Consider the following 20,712-nt stretch of genomic DNA (forward strand, 5'->3'; position numbering starts at 1 on the left):
AAGTAGTTTCGAGGCATAAATACTTAATAACTAACAGAAAACATCTTTTGACATTTCTTCCACAATATTAAAATGTTCGAAAATTAATTTCCATGATCAGGACTTCCCGCTGATATTTTATATCCGAATAAAGATGTCGTCAGTTAAAGAGCTTACTTTTATCTGAATCGTTGTTTTTCATCACTTAGCAACGCCTTTTTGTATTCTCTTAACGATTTCGCGTCAGATTCCTCCCACACTCCTCCACCTCTTTCGGTCAATAATTCATTTCTGTCATTACTGACCACACAGCTCGTGTCAGTTAACCACAGATTTGTAGCTTCTGGTAAATTATGTGGTTGCTGAGGCCAAATAGTGTTGAGAATCTTTAAATCAGTTTTCAGGACGATGTGGTCATCGTTATCTAAAGAGAGAGAGAGAGAGAGAGAGAGAGAGAGAGAGAGAGAGAGAGAGAGAGAGAGAGAGAGAGAATATCTCTCTTTCTCTTCCCGGGAAAGTATGCAAAGATAACGTCATGAATTTAGCATGTTTATTCATTTTTTAAATCTGTCATATTATGACGTTTGTACATGCAAGCAGCACCGATCTCAAGTTGACCTCCACCAGTGACCCGAAACGTTGCGGTCAGTTTTATGACCTTGGAATTACGCAGGCAGTGACCCCTCCCCTCCCCACCCCCCCCTGTGTCGTCTTTTTGGCTGACCCCATCTGTTTCCCATATGTTCACCATTCCCGGCTTCTTGACACATTCCCTAGACGGGTTTTTATTTTTTGCTTTTTTATGTGTAATTGCCGTTGCCGTATAAGTGCCTCTGCGCCCTTGCCCTGGAAGTTTATACGTTTAAAATAGAACTTCTGGGATGTCAGGAAGTTCTTTTTCAGCCTCCTTATTTCAGCCAGTAATGTCAAAATCAGTTTCTCGAGGGTATGTAGAAAGACATAACTTTTTTTTTTCTGTTACTGTAGATTTAGCTATTTTGTTATTTTTCCCACCGTGATATCATCTGTTTGTAAAGAAGCCAAATTCTGATAAAGCAAGCTTGCGTTTACGGAGAGCTAATCGGATTTTTTTTTATTACGTTGTCGGTTTATTTCAAGGGTAGATGAATGAAGTTGATAATGATACAGCGTTTCAGTTTTGTTAGGTTAATTGTTAACGGGATTTTACTTTTAGAAAAAAAAATTCTGTATTGTTTTACCGAAATTACAAGATTTGAGATGTTTTGTTTATAATTTGAGATAAAACTCTTTTATTGTGGAAGTGCTTTTTATAAAAATAAATTGGATACTAGAAAGTTTGTGCCTTCCGAGAGTCGTTTGTCCTATTTTTAAAAAGACATTGCCCATAACAAAGAAAATCATTCACTGCTTGATTTCCTTATGATTCGTTATTTGCTTATTCAATTTTTGTTTCGTACGTGTAATGTTTGTAATGTTTTGTCCTTTACTCTATATCGCAATTATTTCTGAGGATCTTTTCTTGAACCGTATCGTCTTAGAATCGTGGTTAGAATCCTTCTTTCGACTGTTGAGAGACGTATAGTAGAAATATTATTATTATAATTATTATTATTATTATTGTTATCAATATTATTTGGCTTGTTTTGATAGTAAGAAATGCGTAATAATGTACTAACATCAATGTTATTTTCCTTTATATGATGGTGGTGAAAGTCGATTACCATTTTCACTGCAGATATATGTATGTGTATGTATACATATATATATATATATATATATATATATATATATATATATATATATATATATATAAATATATATATGTATGTATATATACATATATATATATATATGTGTATGTATATTAATATTTAATATTATAAATTCAAGTAACATAATCCCTTTCTACTGCCATTTTATGTATGTTTATATATATATATATATATATATATATATATATATATATATATATATATATATATATATATATATATATATATATATATATATATATATATATATATATATATATATATATATATATATATATATAAATATAATATATCAAATAAATTTCGAGACAAACATGATACGTAGGATAGTATAGATTTATAATATTCTTGTTCATATTCATTGATGCTTTCCTGGCAAGAAGACGAATCATGACTGACCGCTTGATGACTGTAATAAATTCCAGATGATTCGTTTTAAGGAACCTGTACACGTAGTCTTAGTTGAGAATTGTGTATTGTAATGAACAAACCTTTTCCTTTGAATAACCGGGATTTAGCCCTGTGGGATTTAACTGGAGGGATGATGAGTGGGTAGTCAGACGGTTTCAAAGTCTTAGGTTTTTGGTGTTATTGTTACATTTTATTTTTCAGATATGTGTTTAGTACTTCATCCAGGTTGTACTTTAACAGTGACCTTTTATTTTTGCTTTTTTGATAACTGAAATCTTTGTGTATTTCATGTTACCACATTCTCTGGAAACGTGACTTGCAAAGCAGTGGCCCGTGTGAGCTTGTTCCACAAGAATAGGGCTTCTCTTCTGAATAATAATAATAATAATAATAATAATAATAATAATAATAATAATAATAATAATAATAATAATAATAATAATAATAATAATAATAATATCGCAATATCCCTGATCTATTGCCTTCTCGGTGCTGTTTTATTCGATTTTTCACTTTCCATTTAGTCAGGGACCACTTTCGCCTGAGGGCTGCCTTTGTAAGACTTTCTTTCCGTGAAAATTCCTTGGGTCTTCCTCGACCACCCACCTGCATTCTGTCCCTCCCGCCCAGGGCGGCGTTCGCTTTGCACGTTGTAGCAGTTGTGAGAATTAGGAATAGGAGGTCATTATTTTCAAGGTCTAGACTTGATTATTTTTATGCGCGCAGACATCTTGTCGCTTGTTTTTCAACCAAGTTGACACTAAGCCTTGAAAATATTATGTGGGCTACATTCACAGTACATCATCACAGAAAGATCTCCCGAAAACGAACTTTGACAGAAGTACGGTAGCTTCTAGTATCAAGCAGTGGTGGGGTTGGTGGGTTAGAGATGTCATTGACGGGCTGCCCTGTGAGCAAGAGCCCGTGCTGGCATAACGCTAGCTCATTCAAAAACAGCAATAACAACAACACCAACAAGGGCCGGCAGGTTCTGTTACCCGATGAATACCTGAGCCGATTCAGAGTTAAGTAGTTTTTTTTTTTTGCCCTAACATACTACTTATTTAATTAGAAAGGAAAATATTTTGAATGCGACATTCTATTTTAACTCATTTAACCAAAGTGTATTTAAATTGCAACTATTGTTTTCCTCCAGTATAATACTGTAATATATTTATTATTTACAAACTTCGTGTTAGATATTAGGAACCCATCATGGATGAGAAAAACATTTAACTTGTAGACTAATAGTTTATGTAATCAAAGATAATTGAAGATTTTTTTTTACACCAAAAATTGTATCTTAAGAGCTGTCATGAAGTTGAGGGTATTTTGGAATGATTTCCTTTTAATTTAGACTATTACATAACTATTACAGATGTTTTTGATTGAAGTTGCACATTCTGATTGTGAAGTGGCAGGTGTTTTTATTTGTTTATTCGACGATATGTCGCCTCTCTGCATCTGAAAAATAGATTTCCTTTTGATGGTCATTTCTGTTAGCCATACGAAGATCATGAAATTAAAGTACCTTCTATTTTTTGTAATGATTTAGATATGGTATTTCTTTCTTTGTTTTCTTCATAGATAATAGGTGAAAGGCCATTTTCGTAACAAATGACATGCGTGTACACTGAAAAAAAAAATTTACAAAATAATCATTCCTCAACTTCTACTTTCCCAGCCCTCAAAGTAAACTCCCATTTTGCCACCTTTCTCTTGTCATAGGTGTCCCGTCTTCTTAATTATCTCCTAATTTGCCGGAACACAAGTAGGCCTACCCATGCTGACCTATGGCATCCAAATAATCCTCGGTTTCAGTGTCCCTCAAGCATCCTTGTTGCTGGTTTCTTATGGTAACCAGATATAGGAGCTAGTTCCCTGGGCCACTGGTTGGTTTCCTCTATGCAGGTGAGAGAGAGAGAGAGAGAGAGAGAGAGAGAGACTTTAGGGTTATATATAGTGATTACGTGTTGGAGTTCATATTGCGAGTGTCTCTAAAACATTATTTGTCTCTTTTTTTTTTTTTTTGTATCAGCTGAACTATTATTATTATATTATATATTCTCGAAGAGGTTTTTATATGCTTGAGGAAGTTGAGTCGTCAGACAATGAAATCGTTTCACCAGTTGCACTCATATGCAGTTACATTCAAAGCCTTATCCGGAAATATATATATATATATATATATATATATATACAAAATATATATATATATATATATATATATATATATATATATATATATATATATATATATATATATATATATACTGTATATACAAAAAGGCTTACCGGGAAGGCTGAAATTCCTTCTTTGGATCGTCTCCTCTGCCTCACACCCTCTCCAGTTTAGGTTCTCCTCCCCTTCGCTGGGCCTCCTTCCCCCTAGACCTTGTTGCTGTTCCTCCTCCTTCTCAAGATGTGGGAAAGTTTGGGTCACTGATTGTCAGGATAGCATAGGACATTTGTGGTCACAAGTGTCAGCTGTAATGGCCGTCGAGGGAGAGTTGGTAGGAGGAGGAGGAGGAGGAGGAGGAGGAGGAGATGGAGGTGGAGGTGATGTTGGGGGAATGGGGAGGGGAAGTAGAGGAAGGGGACGTTAGTAGGGATGTTAGGATGGTGGAGAATGAGGGGGTTGATGATATGGTTGTTGGGGATGGCATGTGTAGGGGGTTGAAATGGCTGAGTGTGGAATGGACGATAGGATCTCCTGTTTCCTCAGCTATGGAGGGAATGGCAGGAATATGCTATATTGAACCTCGCCAGTGGAATGTGACAGATAATGATGAGTAGAATAAAAGAGAACTGGAATCTTATTTTTACAGATGTTCACGCAGCCTGGTAGCCGTGTTCGTATTATTAGGTTATCGATACCGTCTTCATTCTTTTGTGGATTTGTCACGATTGCGGTTTGAATAGTGCCCAGTCACTTTTCAGTGTAATTGAATTTTTTCAAGCTTTCCAGTAACTTTGCTCTCTTGAATAGATTACTGGAACAGACAAGTTTAAGAACCTGCTCATTATCAGGAACCTATATGAAATTTTTGTAGAAGATTCTCTCTCTCTCTCTCTCTCTCTCTCTCTCTCTCTCTCTCCTCCATTTGGAAGGACTTTTTGTATGCTGCTTATAGATATCGCTGAAATACATACTCCCAGCCAACCTGTATATTCATATATATGAAACGGTACAGCATTTGCTACCCAGCAGGTACTGTGTAATAATTGTGAACCAAAATTCAGCTGTTAGATCATTGTCTTTTTTTTTTATAAATGTTCTGCTTTCGGTATTGCTGATATTTGTTATTGGACTGTGTGGTTCAGATTCTTTGTCAATGTTGCGACTTACGTCTGGCTTTATTAGTCACCACCAATTAAGGGAAAGGGCTTAATGGCACACACACAAACATACATTCATACATACTGTATATATGTATGTATATGTATATATATATTTATATATATAAATTACTATCTGTGTATATATATATATACTATATATATATATGTATATATATATATTATGTATATATATATAATATATATTATGTATGTATGTAAATATCATGCTCTGTGAACAGTTGTTAAATGGCTATATGGCATGGGAGTTTCAGTGTATATACGAAGCTCCATTCGGTAAATTTTCATGGTGGCATTTTTCAGGATTTAATCGAACTGCCCACGCTACATAAATTGCATCGATACCGGTTATTGTAACAGTAGCAAATGTAACACAACAGATCGTCGTCATTAAGAGATGCGTTAACGCCAGGACTGATTACATATATAAATCAAATAGATTTTGATTTTTTTTTAGAGGAAACGTAGTCTTTACAGGTTTCGTTTTTACTCTTCTACTCTTTAGTATTTTCTGAGTGGCAATGACAAAGGATCTCAATTCACTTGAGTTCCTTATTCCTTGACGCTTCGTGAGAACTTATCCTATATATGTGATGAGAAAACTGAGCGACGTTATACTCAATGCAATAGTGAAGTCATTAGAATGTTTTAATGAAATTATTATTATTATTGTTATTGTTACCCTTATTATATTTTATTGGGATCTCTCTCTTATATTACTAATATTTTAATCTCTCTCTCTCTCTCTCTCTCTCTCTCTCTCTCTCTCTCTCTCTCTCTCTCTCTCTCTCTCTTTTACTTTATATATTTATATATATATATATATGTGTATATATACTGTTTATATAATGAGAGAGAGAGAGAGAGAGAGAGAGAGAGAGAGAGAGAGAGAGAGAGAGAGAAAGAGAATGAAAGAGAGAGACACAACAATGTAATGAAATTTATTTAGTACACACACACAATATATTTATATATATATATATATATATATATATATATATATATATATATATATATATTATATATATATATATATATATATATATATATATATATATATATATATATATATATATATATATATATATATATATATATATATATAGACAAGTGTGAAAAGCTTACTTGTGTTGCTCTAGTGTCACTGGGGAGAGAGAGAGAGAGAGAGAGAGAGAGAGAGAGAGAGAGAGAGAGAGAGAGAGAGAGAGAGAGGTCATGGGAAAGGAAGTATATGCATGGTTAAGAAGGAAGGGGTGTGGCACACAGGGCTCGATGACAAAAGATCCATTAATTGAACCACGTCATGGAAGTTTCATCCAGATAGATATCCAAATGTTGATTCGTTGCAAAGGATTCAGACACGTTGCATTTTATTCTCTCTCTCTCTCTCTCTGTTTTTGTGTTGATTTTGTATGTTTTTTTTTCTGCTTATAGGACAGTAACACATTGATTCCAGTTTTTATTCGAAATTCCGTCCCTTTCTTATGATAAATGTATGTGTATTCCTACCTATCTGTTCGGCATTATATGTTCTCTTTTTATTTTTATGCTTATTTTGAGTATGGTTTTTTTATTTCATCTGACAGAATGCATAACTTTTGTTTGTTTCAAGTAAAGGTGTCCATCAATTTTTTTTTTTGCTTATTTCAAATACCAGTTTTTCATTAACTGCACTTGTTTAAGAAAGAATGTGTATCATTTTATATCCGCTTTAGGTACAAACTTATTATCATTGTTATATTTGTTTCACTTACCAGTGTTGTGGTGTGTGATTTGGTCTTTTCTTTCGTCCCTGTTTTTTTCTTTTGATTTTATCCCTTATGTTTTAATTTGAACTCTCTCTCTCTCTCTCTCTCTCTCTCTCTCTCTCTCTCTCTCTCTCTCTCTCTCTCTCTCTCTCTCTCCACACACACATATACTCATATATATATATATATATATATATATATATATATATATATATATATATATATATATATATATATATATATAGAGAGAGAGAGAGAGAGAGAGAGAGAGAGAGAGAGAGAGAGCTTTTTGTCTATTAGCTTATATAAATGTTTGTGTTTATTCGTATGTTAAAAGTCATCCATTAACAAGTCTCTCTCTCTCTCTCTCTCTCTCTCTCTCTCTCTCTCTCTCTCTCTCTCTCTCTCTCTCTCATTACCGTTATTGAAGTTATTGCAAATATAACAAGTCTTTGTGATCCTTAGTAAGCAGATATTACCCCAGTGCACCATAATATCTACGACGAATGCATCGACAAACAAGAAAAGTCCAAAAGGGGGAAAAAAAAAGCGCGGTTCCTGTTGGTACGGTACACCAAGAGATCTTTCCTCGAGACGTAATTAGCGGTTTTGACGGCCCTCGGAACGATGTACGAAGTATGTAACGATGCGGTCAGCGAAGTCAGTCCGTTATGAGAGAAGCTGCAGGAACTCAGTCACAACATGGGGACATCCCCTCATCTCCCCTGATTCTCCCTCACTACCTCCCTCCCCTCCCTCCCAATGAAGTGGCCTCCACATCTCGATTGATAATTGTCGATGTCTGCAATCTATACTGAAACGGGGACAGGGACTATTCTCCAACGCGCATGTGTGGGTGCGTCATTTATTGTTTTGAATTTTGCCCCAAACATTCAGGTAGTGTAAATGATCGTATGCTTTTATATGACATACGGAGAAACGCACTTGCGTGAGCGTCACATATACACAAGTGTGCATGTATGTATGTGTTTATAGGATGAAGCTGAAATTAGAGTCCCCATATCCTTGACCGCAGCTGACATTGGTAGTCATACACAGTTAGGTCGGCTAATGGGCAGTAGGCTGGAATCGAGCGTCTGACCTTTCGAATGCGACTCCGGTGTTCTGCCACCGACCTAGAGCTCCCTTGCATGTATGCATGTATATATTATATAAGTATGTATGTATGTATGTATGTATAGTATATATATGTATGCATGTATTATTTACTTACATACATATGAATATAAATACATATATATTATATATTTAAATATAGATGTATGTGTGTATACATATAATATATACACACATATACTACAGTATATGTTTATATCCATATATGTATATCTATCCATATATATATATATAATTTTGAATATATATATATATATAACATATATATATGTTTACATAAATATATGTATATATATATATATATATATATATATATATATATATATATATATATATATATATATATATATATATAACATATATATATGTATATACATAAATGTATATATATATATATATATATATATATATATATATATATATATATATATGGATAGATATACTTATATAGATATAAACATATACTGTAGTCTTTGCCTAAAGAAGATCAGGAAAGGGGGGCAGGGGGGGGCGGGGAGTGTATTTTGGAAGGGCTCCTTTTCCAGTTGGGCCGAGATTTCATCTCTGAATTTTTGGGACAGGATATGAAATTGAGGACACAGGAGGAGTTGACAAGAGGTAAAAGGATACGCGAGGTATGCGATAAGTTGAGGAGTTAATTTTTGCACTGGGTATTTATGTTGCATAATGGGGCTGCTCTGCTGCACTGGGTATTACTCGTAAGAATGATTTTGATCAAAACAGTACTGATTACGTGTACGCTATCCTTAAGTGCAATCAGTATATTATTCAAGAATTGTCAAAATTATAATAAGGGAAATTCGACTGTTCCTGTCGCTGATATTATTGAAATTAAGAGCACGTTGTTGGGTTCCGAAAGTAATTTTTGATAACCTAATACTTAATAGTTTCACTTGTATTTTATTATAATACGAGCTTGATGGCGCACGCTACACTACGCTGGAACCCGGCGCTGCCCGTCATGTCTCCCCTACTCTCCCAGTCCCCTACCTAACCCGCCCCCACCCAGAATGGACAAACAGGTTTGCAGGAGGAGGGTGGATGTGTCATGTCTCCCCTACCTCCCGATCCCCTACCTACCCTGCCTCCATCCGGGGCGAACAAACAGGTTTGCAGAAGGAAGGTGGATGTCCCCCCTCCCTTCCCAATCCCCTACTTACCCCACCTCCACCCGGGGCGGACAAACAGGTGTGCAGGAGGAGGGTGGATATGTCTTGATCTCCGTTACCCTCCCGATCCCCTACCTACCCGACAAACAAAAACAAAACAGATCCACTCGGAATTTATTATTATAGATAGATGAGACATAGAACAAATAAGCTTTAAGGGAAAAGTCTACTGGACTTTGGCATCTTTTCTAAAGTTTTGACTAATGACGATGATGACAATATACTACTGGGAAAAGGAATTTTCTTTACATATTAGATTAGAATTAGGCTTATTATACATTGAAAAAATTTTAACGGAATCTATCAAGTGGTGTTTGCTTTACCGTGTGTTCGTTCGTATAGAGATCGCTAAAGTGACACAAGTGCAGTTTGGAACGTTTTTCATTTGATATTCCCTGTTCTTTTATGACGAATTGAAGTGTAGTAATTGTTAATATATTTTGAGTGATAACGTGAGTTCCAGAATACTTTGTTGAAAATACTTCAGAAAAGATTTAAAGATTTTGTTTTTTGTAAATCCAAATCACAGCGATACATGATGAGGTCATAACGACTTCGGCATTGTCATTTCATCATTAATGTGATTGGTTTTTAACTGATAACGTGGTTTACTTTATTTTAAAAGATTTTCATAGAAGCTGCACTGAGAATGAAATCGTCCACTTAGCTACCTTCTTTAGGTAAAGTAACTCCACCAGGTTAAATCTCATATTTGTATTAGTTTTGATTCTGATACGATAATAAGGCAAAGTTTTACATGCAAGTCATTACGCAATGTCATGTTTTAAAAGATTTAGAATGAGTTTTTTTCGAGAGGTATGAAAAATATTGTGTATATAACATTTTTTCCTACGTAAACCAGTTTTCTCCTGGGAAAAGGTTTTCGTAGCTCAGAGGGTTTTATTTACAACTTGGTACACATGTTGGATAGGTTTGATCTTTGAATCTCATGAACGAAGATTTTTGTTCACGCGAGTATCTTGAGGTAATATGACTGGGATTGTCAGTAATTAACGTTACGATACAGTTTACGATGTCTTGAAATTTTGCGGAAATGCATTAAAAACGTTTTATAGGATTATGTGGGATATTAGTTTTGTGTTGTTAACTACTATTTACGTTCGCAGTATCATATTGTCAAACTCCGCAACGTACAAAGAGGAAAAATGTGGACAGATCAGATCTCACAAATGCCTGAACCTCATCTCATCATCACGGGGTTAAAAGTAACAGTAGAGAGTGGTATCCTCCTGGGTGTTATGATTCACAGTTTGGTCATCGTCTCTCCGGATAAGTAGACCGTGAGCTGATGATCCTCCTCCAGCTTTGTTGTTGTTTGTGGCAAGGGCAAGGTTCTGCTCTGCTGTAGGCACTGAAAGGGAAAATTTTCGGTAGCTAAGAAGGATCCTCTCTGGGCGTCCATTGTTTAAGTCTTTGAAAGGTTTCTTAGAGTGGAGGAGGCCTTCTTCTCAGGTTTCTCCTTTCCAGGCCGTTGTTGTTGCCTGGGCCTCTCCTCGTCTCTCCTTAGCTGTTAGACGTCTGAAAAATAAGAGGTGAATGATCATATCAGTAGGTTCCCCAAAAGTAAGATTCTGTTGAAAGTTACCTCAAGATTTGATCACTATATTTGTTGGGGGTAAAGGAAGGTCTTCTTCTCATCATGTAGTTGTATAATTTGGGGAAAGATTATTTGTTTGTGTGGTAATGGATCATAATTCATTTGCAAGTAAAGATTAAGAAAAATTAATAGTTCTTATTGATACTGCGTAGAGAAAAAGTCAGTAGGTACGGTGAGAATTTTAAAAATTCTTTAAACGCATTTAAGAAGTAAAGGTCAACTAGAAAATCATTTGTAATGGAGACTGAAAATAAGTCTTATTGCAGAAACATTCAGCGCATGGCCTTGATGTTTTAAGACATTCCCTTTTCTAACTTTTTGAAATTTATCGTTGTTTTTAAGACATTCCCTTTTCTAGCTTTATGAAATTTATCGTTGTTTTTAAGACATTCCCTTTTCTAGCTTTATGAAATTTATCGTTGTTTTTAAGACATTCCCTTTTCTAGCTTTATGAAATTTATCGTTGTTTTTAAGACATTCCCTTTTCTAGCTTTATGAAATTTATCGATTTATCGTTGTTTTTAAGACATTCCCTTTTTAGCTTTATGAAATTTATCGTTGTTTTTAAGACTTTTTTCTAGCTTTATGAAATTTATCGTTGTTTTTAAGACATTTCCTTTACTTGTTTTTAACATTTAGCTTTATGAAATTTATTTGTTTTTAAGATTAGCTTTCTTTTTTTAAGACATTCTCAGCTTTATGGGTTGTTTTTAAGACATTCCCTTTTTAGCTTTATGATTTATCGTTTTTTTAAGACATTTTTAACTTAATGTCTTTTATTTTCCTTTTACTCTCAGTGGAAAGTTGCTAAAAAGAAAACATTTATGTAATTTATCAAGTGTAATGCTGTAATGGGGCAAAAAATACCGAATTAATGGTCAGTAAAGCCCCGCTCTTGAAGCTGCCAAGTCCGTTTTATACAATGGAACGTTGGTTGGGAAAGATGACAAATTCTGAGTGTTGTTTCGAAAAAGTCAGGGGGATCCACTGATAAAGAATTGTTAACGAAAGCCCGTCATTTTAATCAGCATGTGTATGAAAGTTCATAAATACAAAGAGAGAGAGGGAGAGAGAGAGAGAGAGGGTGGGGGAATGCAGATGTTTTGTGGCACATTCTCTCTCTCTCTCTCTCTCTCTCTCTCTCTCTCTCTCTCTCTCTCTCTCTCTCATCACCACAAGCACCTACGACTCTGAGAATTCTTCTCAAAGAAGACTCTTGAAACCTGTTCCTTGTGTTCACTGTTTTTTCCCCTCGAAGTAAAAAAAAAGAGAGAGAGAGAGAGAGAGAGAGAGAGAGAGAGAGAGAGAGAGAGAGAGAGAGAGAGAGAGAGATGCGAGTTTTTTTGTGGACTTCGGAATAAATGCCTGAATTGTGATGAGCGTCTGAAGAGTCTTGACATTCAGGTCGCTCAAGAGCACTGCATTTTTTTTATTAGCGATTTATTGACTCTTCATTAATTTTCTTTCCTTTTATTCTGCGTTTTTCCTGTTCATTTTCTCTTTGATTACTAGATAGTATAGGGCGTTATTAGTCAGTTCCCTGTCATTTTATTTTATACATCGCTTTGTTTGCCTAATTAGTTGTGGTAGGATTCCTAACTGCATTCCATTTTTCCGAGCACCAAACGAACATTTAACCCCACGGATACAAGGGTAAAAATATTTGTCGAATGTGTTTCCTTTGCTATATTTACACACACACACACACACACACACACACACACACACACACACACACACACACACACTAGCTGCTTCATTTGAGAAAATTCTTCAAATGAAAGCAAGACGCCATTTCGTGTCGAATTCGTTTTCGGACGACTGGACCAAATAAACTCCTTGTACAGAAAACTTCCCCACTATCAGGCTCACTAGAGTCACGTCATTTCATCCTTAATGCAACTCCACTCACCTCAGTGTAAGCAGAGGTTTCGCAGAAGATCCTAAATTTCCTGATCAATCGCAGAGGAGATGATAAGGATGATTCTTGAACACAACAGGAGAATTCAGATTTCATCATTGGTCTGAACACTTGAACTGATCAGTCATCTTCTGCAGTACTTTCGAGCACCTGCATGCTGGAAGAATGCATCCCTATGAGGACCAATAAGAAACGTTATAAAATTTGAAGGAATGTCACAGCACGACTTCCCAGGAAATAACGAAGGCATTATAAAGAATAACCACGAAGGGGTGTCTCCTTATCAAGGACCCCAACTAGCCCCTTCTTAGAAAACCGCATTGAGTAGGGAACTGTAAACCCCTTAAACAAACCCAGGTATGTCTATCATACTTTATTCCTCTGTGAAGACGTCTACGGTACCACTGAAACAAAGATGCCATCCTCGATACTTGACATAGACACAGCCAGACAACTAAAGGGCAATAGATTCTACCAGAGACTGAGCTCATCCAAAGTGAGTCAAGATTCAACATACTATCGGAGGTTGTTTTATTATACTAATAAACCCCACAGTTAACTTGAATGTAGATATAAACAGCCAAATGACCACACAAAGAGAGAGAGAGAGAGAGGAGATGGCGGGGGCAGTTCTAAAACAATGAGTGGCTAAAAGCTAGTGCCAAAGAGACATTCCAGCGAATTTTTCATAGGTCTCCCTCGCAATGACTTTTGAGAGAGAGAGAAAGAGAAACTGAAAGCCATTTGTGAAGACCATTAAGGTGAAATCAGATATCTAAATTTCCAAGTACGCTACTCATGATTTTAATCCACGCTGTGTTCATCCTCATAACTGTGCTTACGTATCATAAAGATGAACAAAGAAACTGCTTATCATACAGAAACATTTATTGTACCAAAAAGGAAATATAAGAAAAGGGTAATCCGTCATTACATGATACATTACAAAAAGCAGTATTTGGTGAGATGCGCACTCAACCAAGTATTAATGCATAAATAAAGATGGAGAATTGCTGCATTAGCAAGACCTGTATTACTTCAGAAACATATTAATATTGCTCCATAAATATGCATACAGAAATTTTAAGAGAAAGACTCTGGTACAAACATTTCGGTAAGTCACATGAACCTGCATTTACCCAGATGGAAATCGAGTCAAGTAGTGTATTAATTAAAAAGCACATACAGTTATTGCACAGTAAAGACTCTAATACATGCGAGTAATATGTAAAGGAAACAGTCAATTGAATGTTACACTATAAGGACTCGAACTCGTATTATATCTGAAAAGACGCCAAGGAATGCATAACCAAAAAGTCACAAAAAATAAAGCTTTGAAAACATCCAAGTAAACACTGCACGAAGAGAATGCAAGTTCAAGTATCACCACAAGTATTAACAAACACTGCACCAGAAAGTTGAACGGGTGAATAATAAACTTGAAATGGAACGCAGGAAAGATACAAATTGTATTTCACACAGACACACACCCTACTGAGACGCTCAGTTAAATGTTGCAGTATTTCAGCAAATAACACCTATCATCATCATTGCCTCCAACGACATGTGAAACAAAAGACCTCTCTAAACTTCCTCTACTCATGTCTTTCCTGTGCTTTGTCTTTCACAAATCTCCATACATGTCGTCCAAGGAGGCCTGGGTCATCCGCCATCTCCCCGGGGTTATGCGTGGGACAATCTCTATACCCTCTTCAATTTTATCTCATCTACATGTGGAATTTCTGTAATTTCTTTTATGGTATCAATTCTAACTCCTTCCTGCCATCTGATTGCTAATATTCTTCCTAAAGCTTCATTTTGTAATTGACAAAATTTGTTAGATATTGTTTTGCTTTACGTGTCCGTATAGCAATACTGATCGTACTAGATTTATGCATAATCACAGGCTTATAAATAGTCTTACTTTAGTGTTCAGTTTTAACCTGCTTGATTTTTAAATCGCATTCGCCCTGACCATTATTAAACATATTCTTGAGCGCACAAGCAAAAACAGATTTTACATTTTATGAGAATACTACATAATGTTCTACAATAAATAAACAACCACAAATATTACATATGAAAGACACACGTACAAAGATTGAGAATAGATAATAAAACAGAACACTATGTAAATAATGACTAAGAAGGTCTTATTCAGATAACTACTCTTTTAAGAGACCAGAAAATAATATCCTTCAGAAGTGATTTGCATCTCCATCAGAAAGGTTTTTGCTCTTACTCGTTTAAAGGTCCAAACACATCTTCATTGCTTCAAGTAAATACACAGCAAGAGATCATCCCTTTTTCCTCCCTAATCTCTGACACCCTCTCCCCTCTCCCCTCCCTCCCCCCCTCTTGTTCTTGTTGAACAGGTTCCGTAACTTTATGTTGACCTTCGTTAACATACTCAAGAATTTGCCAGAGATCCGGAACTCATGCCATCTTCAAAGCTTCAAGATGACAGGATATTTTAATAGGAAATAGAGCCTAAATGTGGTGTGGTGCGACAATTGATATCAGTCATTCACGCACATCAAATTACAGGCATTAACAAGGCATTTCGCGTTTCCGGTGCTTCAGTATCAAGAATTCGGTGTCGGTACGGAAAATGATTAAAAGGAAACTTTTTAGTAGTAGGATATTATTCTTCATTCTAAAGAGATTAAATGCTCTTAAATTCTTTCCTGCAGGAAAGGTAAAGAGCACCACCATTTTCGTGCTTCGTCTGTCCAGATGCCTGAAATGTCTTTGTAATTAACATGATTTGTAACTAAGTAATTTATTCCTCATTCTATCCACTTTTTACGTTTTATTTCCATTTTTTGTAATTCATTTTCTAATTCATTTTCTACAAACCATGTCTACTATAACACACACACACATACATGTATGTACACATAAATATAACATATGTATATATATTATTTACATACACACACATTATATTTATATATGTATATATAATGTGTGTATTGACGTCCGTGTGTGAGCATGTTGCATGCCCTCCTTGATTTTAAAACTCGGTCTCATTGCACTAACCTTTGATATAGGAAATGCCAACTGAGTGATTGTTATTAGAATGCCCCTCCTACCCAGAACAACCTATGGTTACACGCTTCTGGTTTTTCAACAGGCTGTACTTTTTACTTTTTTCCATGGTTGTGTGTTATGTGTTATGTTTATAAATAATTTTATATACACATGTACTATATATATATATAATATATATATAAATATATACATTATATATATATATATGTATGTATTTATGCATGTATGTATGTATACAACAACGAACTAATGTTTTGGGACACATGCTGTAGAATATGTCCTATGTGTCAGCCACTCAATCCAGAGAAAATAGATAGATAGTGAAGGAATCAAGAGGCAGGGATGTGCATCACACCAGACGTTACTGGCAAGTGTCTTGAAACTATAAGTTATAAATAGTCCTTAGACCTTGTAGGTATATCGCGAGTGAAAAACGTCAAAGAAGCTATTTCCGAAGACACCAGTAGTTTATCCATATGGAGACAGAAGACGGGCTGGCTAATGTTATAGATCCACGTACCTGATGTTTGTGAAAGTAAAATAAAGGGGAAAAAGGGGCTAAAAACTATAGGAAGTTCTTAATATTTTTTTTTTGTACTCTCACTTAGTTCCAAGTTACCGCAGCCGCGATATTATGAAAACCTGTATACACAAGGAGTGGGTAAGAATTCCGAAGAAAAAACGTGCTCCATTGTAAATGAACAATTGATAAAGGTCATTATCTGCTTAGTAGTGAAAAAAAAAAAGTTGATAAAGGCTCGTAACATGTGATGAACATCAGAGAGAAAATGGTAATAAGTTGTAATGTTTCTTGTGAAATATGTGAAATACCTTTTGAATTTGTGAACATGTGAAATACCAGTTGATTTATACAGGGAGCTGAGAGTCAACTGGGGGCTTTTACATAAACCAAGTAGGCCTATAAATAAAAGGATAGAGCCAAGATCGTGTTGAGGAAAAGTGAAATGAAGAAAGACATTTTCCTGTGATGTAATTAGATAATTATGGGTGTGGAGTTATCAGAATTGCGTCAGATACTTTGAATTATTATTATTATTATCATTATTATTATTATTATTATTACAAACAGCAGGAATTGTTGTCATCGACGTCGATGACCATGGTAATTGTGATGCCAGCGTGACGCAAATTATGTATGCCAGAGGCAAGGAGTGAAGTTTTTAGAGGTTGAGCCTTCGCAGAGGTTGACCCCTACAAGATGGTTATTGTTGATGGCATTTTTCTACCTGGAACTCAACAAAGATGGTGTGGAGGCCTGTAATTGGTGCAGTGTATAATGAAGGTGCCAATTTGCTAAGTGTCTGTTAAAACTGACTGGCTGGCCGTAATTTAGAGTGCAGAATCCTGTTTATTGTTGTATATGGATCCTGCTGCATTATTTGGTTTCCTGAAGCATATCTGCATTGAATTTAAACCATGACGAGGCTTTTTGATAATTTTAGAATTTATCAAGTATAACAATGAAAAACTCAATTTGCTGTATACTATCTTTTGGTTGGTTGACTAAATTGCCTGGACCTCAAATTAAAATTGATGTTTAAGGATTTGGATATTTATGAGACGGAATTGAACAATAATTTTTTATATTATAAATGTTCGTATGTAGTTGTTTCCTTTGTTTTGTTTATTTTTTATTATTACATGGAAGAGTAATTGACCCGTTCGTATAAGTACGAAGCCTATCATAAAGAAAATAACATACTTCAGTTACATCTGTTTATCCTAAAGATAAGAGATCAGTCTTATGATAGTGGTTTGGGTAAACTCATTTTTGCAAACGTGGGTCTGACCGCAGCAAGTGAATTACTAGTTTTCATTATAATAATAGGTCTAAACAGAAGGATTTACCATTAGTCGGCCATAATTTTACTGGTACCGTCCTTTTTGTGGTGTTCAGGAAACGGTAGGATTTTTTGTTAACAGTAATATTTGTCTTTTTGTTTTTAGAGAGCAAATAAATAAATAATTAAATGAACTATGACCTTTCTGGAACTGGAGGCAAGTAGACAGAGCTGGGTGTCATTAATTTCAGTTTAGTGTAAGTCTTAGAGGTCAAAGTTGGTTTTACAGTTCGAGGACAGGGTGTTCATTTAGGATATGCACTCTGCAGTGGGAATAGAATTTCCATTTCAAGTACGAGAAACTATAAAACTTGGGGGAGAATTGAAAGAATTTTGTATCTTAAAAATGGACTAGTAGATGAAAGGATTCATCCGATTTATTTTGTAAAGGGAAAATGCACTCATCTCTTGTGGTAGAGATTATGGAGTGATACTGGTGGCGTCATTTTAACTATCACCCGAAAACCTCGTTTAATTTGGCACAGGATATTTGTTACGCAGATAAAATAAATAGATAAAGGTACAAAACGGAATGTGAGAGAGGGTGTAGGCCGAATTTGCTCAGGAAAGTCGAATACTTATGAAAATATTCTTAATACAAAATACAAGTGGAAGGCAGATATGGGATATCTATCCCGTATCTACCTGCAAAGGAAGGATTTTTTTAATTTTGAAGAAAAAACACAAATAAGAACCGGCGTCTTATTGGTGATAAAGCATGTTAATTCTTTGTTACTTTTTTCGTTCATGCAATTACTTGGCATTGTTATCTTTATTATTAGTAATGTTATTAGCTAGTTTTCAACCTTAATGGGAAAAGCAGTATGCTATGATCCCAAGGGCTTGAACAGGGGAGGTACTCTAATGCGAACAGAAAAATACGGAAGTAGAAATAAAGAGATAGCCCTAAGGTTAAACAATTATATGACGAAGTGATCCTTATGTGGGCGCTTAGTAAGAAAGCATTTGCGCCCATTTTGAATTTCCTCTCTATTATGAACTCGCTGCAGCAACACTGTTTCATTCCAGCCAGAAATCAAAGTTTCTGTACATAAATATATTTTCACTGATATCATCTTGCAGTTTGGGTGTATGTTGCTTAAAGTACAACAGCGCATAGGCTGCCAAGTATCCTAGGTGCAATTTGAATATCATTTAACTGATAATACCATCATTAGTGATTTTATTTTCTGTTTGCTGTCACTAACAAGGATTCAGGCCATTATAGATGGAGTTGACCCAAATGATTTCCAGGCACCATGTGCGGAGTAAGACCATATCATGTAGCTTTTGAAATCAGAATATCTGAGATAGGTATCGGGAATAAGGTCTGTGGGAGAGGACCACGGATGATGACCACGGAGTCCAATTCCAACCCCTTGGAAATCTTAGCCCATCCATCCCCGCCCCCCCTCTTCTTCCCTCTCTTCCTTCTAAGTGTTTTCGTGAAGCGGTGGATGGCTTAATTATGAGCAGGAGGGGGTTCTTTAGGGCGAGATGCTGAGGGCCGTGGGAGAATCTATCTATAGCCACTGCAAGTGAGGAGGGGGGAAGGAGGGAGGGAAGAGGGAGAGGAGGGCAGGAAGGAGGGCTCGTTAGGGCTTCCATCACACAACGACCTCCGCACACTGGGATGTGACATACATACATACATACAGTACATACACAAAATCATTGTAGTCGTGAAGCTTATCGGTAATAAAGATGAAATGATAGCTCATACCAGTGTTAGCTCCGTAGGGGAGCAGCGCCATCAGTGCACCTCACGCGGTGCACTGTAGGCATTACTTAAGGTTCTCTGCAGCGTCCCTTTGGGCCCTAGCTGCAACCTCTTTCATTCCTTTTACTGTACCTCTGTTCATATTCTCTTTCTTCCATCTTACGTTTCACTCTCTCCTAACAATTGTTTCATAGTGCAACTGCGAGGTTTCCCCTCCTGTTACACCTTCAAAACCTCCTTTACTCTCAATTTTCCTTTCAGCGCTGAATGACCTCATAGGTCCCAGAGCTTGGCATCAGGCCTAAATCTCATATTCTGACTCTGACTCATATTCCATAGTAATGTTATGGAATTCAGTGGTTTCTCTGTCTCTCTGTCTGTCTCTTATATATATATATATATATATATATATATATATATATATATATATATATATATATATATATATATATATATATATATATATATATATATATATATATATATATATATATATATATATATTTCACATGATCGGTCCTGATGGATAAATGGATATATACAAAAGCAAGGTCTAGACCATGTACAAAAGTATGGGTGTGATATATGGTCGGGTTAGATACAGTTATCGTATGTATAACTTTGGGGATGAAAGTTAGTCACATGATAGAGTGAGGACGGTATTAATGGTTTATTTGTTTCTTAGAATTGGAAAGATATTGGATATATATATATATATATATATATATATTTTTATATATTTATATGTGTGAATATGTATGTACATATGTCCTTCTACAAGTCGGGAAAACTTCTTCATTTGACCTACAGGACTACTTTCAATATGTTCGTAAATAAAGAAAACAAGGATGTGAGTTTTGCATTCCAATCTTTTGGAAATCAAATGAATGTTATGGGAAGATTCTTGTCACCCAGTAAAGTGACTGCTGTTTTAGAAAATATGTGAACCTTTAACATC

The sequence above is a fragment of the Macrobrachium rosenbergii genome, chromosome 4 (genome assembly GCF_040412425.1).
Source record: "Macrobrachium rosenbergii isolate ZJJX-2024 chromosome 4, ASM4041242v1, whole genome shotgun sequence".
NCBI classification, from domain to species: Eukaryota; Metazoa; Arthropoda; class Malacostraca; order Decapoda; family Palaemonidae; genus Macrobrachium; species Macrobrachium rosenbergii.